Below are 6,000 nucleotides of genomic sequence, written 5' to 3'. Positions count from 1 at the left end.
ATATTATTATTAAAAGTTATGGATGTTATATTATTATTAAAGTCAAAGGGTAGTTGGTCTGGGGTTGTGGCTCATTTGTAGAGTGCCTGCCTAGCACATGTGAGGCACTGAGTTCAATCCTCAGCACCACATTAAAAAACATAAATAAAGTAAAGGAATTGTGTCCATCAACAACTAAAACAATATTTTAAAAAATTCACAGGGTAGCTATTATATAGTTTTTTATGTCACAGTATGAATATTATATTAATATTTAAGGCCATAGGCAAGCTAATATATTGCTTTAGGTGGTATATGTGAATATCATATTAGTATTAAAGGTCACAGGCAAATATTTTATTAGTTTTAGATGCTAGTTTATCAATATCATATTAATATTAAGGGTCCTTGGCAAATGTTATAATTTGGATATCATATTAGTTCTAAAAGCCACAGGGCAGCTATTATATTAGTTTTAGATGCTATAATATGGATATTGTATTAAAATGAAAGACCACAGGAAAGGTATGTGATTAGTTTTAGGTCCATAGTATGGATATAATATTAACACTAAATTACACATTTCAGCTACTATGTCAGTTTTTGATGCCTTAATATGGATACCATATTAGTTATACAGTCCACAAAAGAGCTATTATATTCATTATAATTTCATAGTATGTTTGTATTAAAAGGTCACAGGCAGCTCTTCAGTTTTAAAACTAATATTATGTCCACATTATAGCATGTAAAACTGATATAACAGCTTCCCTTTGGCCTTAATTGTAAGGGTTCTGTGTTTGGGACTGGGGTCTCTGATGGCTTCATGAATGTGGCATACTTGGTGGCTAGGAAGTTTCTGTGCAAAGATGTGGAATGCCTGGATGCTAGGAAAACTTCTGTGCAAAGACACGGGATGCCTACCTGCTATAGCAATGTCCTGCATTAGAAGGCTTTGTGCTGGAGTCTTATCAGCTTTGGCCTTGATCTCAGGCACACAGCTCCTGGGAATAAAGAAACACTCTTGTTATACAATAAAAATGTTTCACCAAGCTCCCATGCTCCTGGACCTGTCCATCTAACAGTAACTGTAAACAACAAACTTTATTGATAGCTACACAAAGCTTCTAACATTGCATATTGTAACTGTAGAATGTAACTGAGGAATAAGCTGCATAACGATGCTAACTCTATAACCTTCCAAATAACACAATAAACATTAGTATATTACTGATGCCAATGACCTAATGCAACCTATTGATATAAATAAAGCTGGCAGCTTGACCATTCTGCCATTCTGTCATTCTGACTCTGCATCTTCTCTCTATGTCTCTTTTTATTTTCCTTACATTTAATATTAATATCCATACAATGATCTATAAAAGTAATATAATAGCTACCCTGTGACCACATTATTGATACTACATTAATATCAGAGGCCACAGAGAAGCTATAATATTAGTTTTACTTGCATTATCATGGATATCATAGTAGTATTAAAGGCCATTGCAGGTATTATCTAAGTTTTGGATGCTATAGTATTTATATCATAATATGATTAAATGCCACAGGGTAACTATTAATTTTAGATGCTATATTACTGATATAAGAGGCCAAAGGGCCACTATTATATTATTTCTAGATAGTACAGTATTGTTTTTGTAAGCTTTTTTGCCATTGTGTCAAAAATTCCTGACAAGAACAATTTTTAGAGAATTAAAATTTTATTTGACACTTATATTTTCCATGTCTCAGTCCATAGAAGACCAACTCCACAGCTCTTGACCAAACGATATAGAGGTAGGAAGCAAATCAGAACATGACAAAGAGGAAGCAGAGAGTTATGCTCACCAGAGACAAATATATACTCCAAAGAAATGCCCCCAGTGACCCACCTTCTCCAGCTACACACTTCCTTCCTACAGTTACCATCCAGTTAAACACTATCAGTGGATTAATGCACTCACTAGTTAAGGCTCTCATAACCAAATAATTTCACCTTTAAATCTTTCTTGCCTTTTCTCACACACGAGTTTTAGAGTAACACTTCATATCTAAACCATAACATTCTGCCCTTGGCCCCCAAAAGTTCATGTCCATCTCATGATGCAAAATACATTGAGTTCATATCCAGGAGTCCACATGTTCTTAACAGTTCCAGTATTACCTAAAAGTCTAAGTCCAAAACCTCTTCTGAAACTTAAGGAAAACTCAGCATGAGACCCCATAAAAATCAAAGCAAGCTATATAATCCAATATATAATGGCATGGATTAAACATTTCCATTCTACAAGTGATAAACAGGGACATAGAAAGAAGAGATGGGACCAAAACAAGACCAAAATCCAGCTGGGCAAACAAGATCTGTAGTTCCACATCAAGCATATTTGGGGCAAATAACATTGTGATATTCTCTCCAAAGGACTTGTGCATCTCCACTCCTATGGCTTTGTTAATAGAGGTCCACATGGCCTAGCTTGACTTGTGTTTGTTCAATTCCTATGGGTTTCCTTGGAAAATTATCCATGTTACTAGCATCTCTTAATCTCAGGAGTCCCCACTATAGTTTTCTTCATCCTCTCAGGGGCTGCCTGATGGTATTCCAACTCTAATACATTTTTCCTGACCTCCCAGGTTGTCCTTTGAAATCACAGTGGGAGCCTCCATGACCCCCTAATGCCAATGTCTTGCAAACTTAAAAAACCAGCACCATGTAGTTGATACCAAGATCTGCCACCATCTCAAGCAGTAGACAAACCTCCTAAAACCATGACTACAGCAACCTCTGAGTGCCTGGGCAGCTAAGCATGGTGAAATAACCTCTTAGGCCTCTCTCTTCAATCATGATGCCTCACTGATCTCTTCTCAAAGGAATTTTTATTTTTAAAACTTTGAGCAAGGCAAGATGGTGCCTGACTGTAATCCCAGCAGCTTAGTAGGCTGAGGCAAGAGGATTGCAAGTTCAAAGTCAGCCTCAGCAATTTAGCAAGGCCCTGAGCAACTCAATGAGATCCTGTCTCTAAATAAAATATTTAAAAAGGCTGAGGATGTGACTCAGTGGTTAAGTACCTCTGGGTTCAATTTCTGGTACAAAAAAAAAAAAAGAAAAAGAAAAATTAAATCTTTGAGCCTGAAACTGGGGTGGTTTTGCCAATTTCTGAGATGCACTCAAGTCTTCTTTCCTATTGTCTCTGGGCAAAGTATTTAGCATCTCTTTAGTGGTCATGATGTTTTAACAATCACACCTTCCTAAGCTCCAGTTTGACTCACACATTTAATTTGACTCTGAACAAATTAAAAGGTGTTCTTTTTTTAAAGATGGACACAATATCTTTATTTTATTTTATTATCTTATGTGGTGCTGAGAATCAAACCCATTGCCTCACATGTGCAAGGCAAATGCTCTACCACTGAGGTATAAATCCAGCTCCTACAGATATCATATTATTATTAAAGGCCATGTGGCAGCTACTATATTTGTAATAGATGCAAAATATGGTTATCACATTAGTATTAAAGGCCAATACGACATATATTATATATATTAATATGGTATAGTATGAATAGTTCATTTATATTAAAGACCACATGGCATCTATCATATTAGTTTTAGAATCTATAATATTGACAGTATATTAAGGAGAAGACAGCTATTACATTTGTTTTACATGCTATAGTATGGATATCACATTATTATTATTTTTAATATTTTTAGGTTTTGATGCACTTTATTTATTTATTTATATGTGGTGTTGAGGAATGAATCCAGCACCTCACACATGCTAGGCAAACAGTCTACTACTGAGCTACAACCCCAGCCCCTGAATATCACATTATTATTAAAGACCATAGGGAAGCTATTATGTCATGCTTACATGGTATAATATCAACATCATATTAATATAAAGGGCACTAGAACACGTATTTGATTACTTTTATTATTTTTAGATGCTATAGTACATATATTAATATTAAAGGCCTCAGGGAAGTTATTAATTTTTTATGTTAAATATGAATATTACATTAATAAAAAAATAGATGCTACAATATTAATGTTATATCAATTAAAGGCAAAAAGGTAGTTGTATTTAGTTTTAGATGCCATACTAGGATATCACAGTAATATTAAAGGCCACAGTATAGCTATTATATTAGCTTTAGATGCTATAGTATGGGTATTATAATAGTATTAAAGATCACAGGGCAGCAATTGCTTTACCTTTAGATTATATAATGTGAATAATATATTAATTTTAATCAACAATGGACTGCCAGTATATTAGTTTTGAATGCTATAGTATGATATCATATTAGCATCAAAGTTCACAGAATAGATATTACTTTTAGATCAATAGTATGAATATCATAGAAATATTAAAAGTGACAGTGCAGCTATTAAATCAATTTCAGAAGGCACACTATGAATATAATAATAGTATTAGAGGCCATAAGGCACCTATTGTTTTAGTAAGGATTCTACACTAGGGATATCATATTAGCATAAAACACCACTGTGTAGTTTTTTTAATTATTTTCAGATGCTACAATACGGATATTATATGAGTATTAAAGGCAATAAGACAGCTCTTATATCAGTTTTAGATGCCACATGTATATCACAATAGAATTAAAAGCCACAGGGCTGCTATTATATCCGTTTTCAATGCAATGCTATGGTTACATTAATACAAAAGGCCACAGAGAAGCTATAATATTCATTTTCAATACTATAATATAGATATAATAATAGTATTAAATACCATTATGCAGCTATTATATTTTATTTATTTACTTACATATTTATTTATTTATTTATCAGGGATTGAACTCAGGGGCACTTGACCACTGAGCAACATCATCAGCCCTATTTTGTAGTTTGTTTAGAGACAGGGTCTCACTGAGTTGCTTAATGCCTCACAGTGGCTGAGGCTGGCTTTGAACTCACAATTCTCCTGTCTCAGCCTCCCAAACCACTGGGATTACAGGCATGTACCACTGAGCCTGGCTTATAATGTTCTTAAATGCTTTAGTAAGGATGTCATATTACCTGTGAAATGCACATTGCAGATATTATATCAGCTTTGGACACTATATAATGGATATCATATAAATATTAAAGGCAGCTATCATATCAATTTTACATGCTGTAATAAGAACGTCATATTACTAATAAAGCCACAGGGAAGCTACTCTATCAGTTTTTAATGATCTAACATGAATATAATATCAGTATTAAAGACCACATGGTAGCTATTATATCACTTTTAGATGTAATTGTAAGAACATTACATTAGTATTAAAAGCTACAAAGATGTTATACTATATTTAGATGCTATGGTAAATATATAGGAATTAAAGGTCATAAGAGAACAATTATATTAGTTTAGATGCTATAATATGAATATCATAACAGTACAAAGGTAAGAGGACTGCTTTTAGATCATTAATAGATGCTATGATATGGATATCAGATTAGTACTAAACGCCATAGGGCAGGAATTATATTCATATAATTGCTATAAATGAACTTTATGTAATATTAAAAGGCCACAGGAGAATTATTATTTTAGTATTAGGGGTCACAGTATTGATACTGAATTAGTATTAAAGGCCATAGGGCATCTATTATATTAGCATTAGATGCTATTGAATGGATATTAATATGAACAGCCACAAAGAGCTATAATATTCCATTAACAGGCCACAGTATGGATAAAATATTAATGGCAAATGCACAGGATGCACAAGGATGCTCTTTCAGTATTTGAGATGTTGTAGTATACATATTACATTAATATTAAAGCTCCAAAGTTCAGTTATTATATTAGTTTTATATGCTATGTGATGACTATCTTATTAGTATAAGGAATTATATTAGTTTAGGTACTATACTTTGGATAACAGATTACTATTTTTTTTTAAAGAGAGAAGGAAAGAGAGGAGAGAGAGAGGGAAGAGAGAGAATTTTTAATATTTATTATTTATTATTTATTTTTCAGTTTTCAGTGGACACAACTGAAA

General features: G+C 33.2%; 1 long non-coding RNA gene across 2 annotated transcripts in view; it reads right to left on the bottom strand.

Moving 5' to 3' along the window:
- Nucleotides 1-203: 203 nt before the first annotated feature.
- The window catches only part of LOC131424173 (uncharacterized), a 29,313-nt gene continuing 23,516 nt past the window's right edge, over nt 204-6,000 (bottom strand). For both annotated transcript variants that reach the window (XR_009226799.1, XR_009226798.1), the window contains one exon: nt 204-983. This is a non-coding gene — a long non-coding RNA (uncharacterized LOC131424173). The remainder of the gene's footprint in view (nt 984-6,000) is intronic.

This window comes from Marmota monax, unplaced genomic scaffold, assembly GCF_021218885.2.
Source record: "Marmota monax isolate L192 unplaced genomic scaffold, Marmota_monax_Labrador192_F-V1.1 WCK01_AAM20220418_F8-fsc00102, whole genome shotgun sequence".
Lineage (NCBI taxonomy): Eukaryota > Metazoa > Chordata > Mammalia > Rodentia > Sciuridae > Marmota > Marmota monax.
The sequence above is the reverse complement of the archived record's forward strand: the minus strand, read 5'-3'. Positions and strand labels throughout refer to the sequence as shown.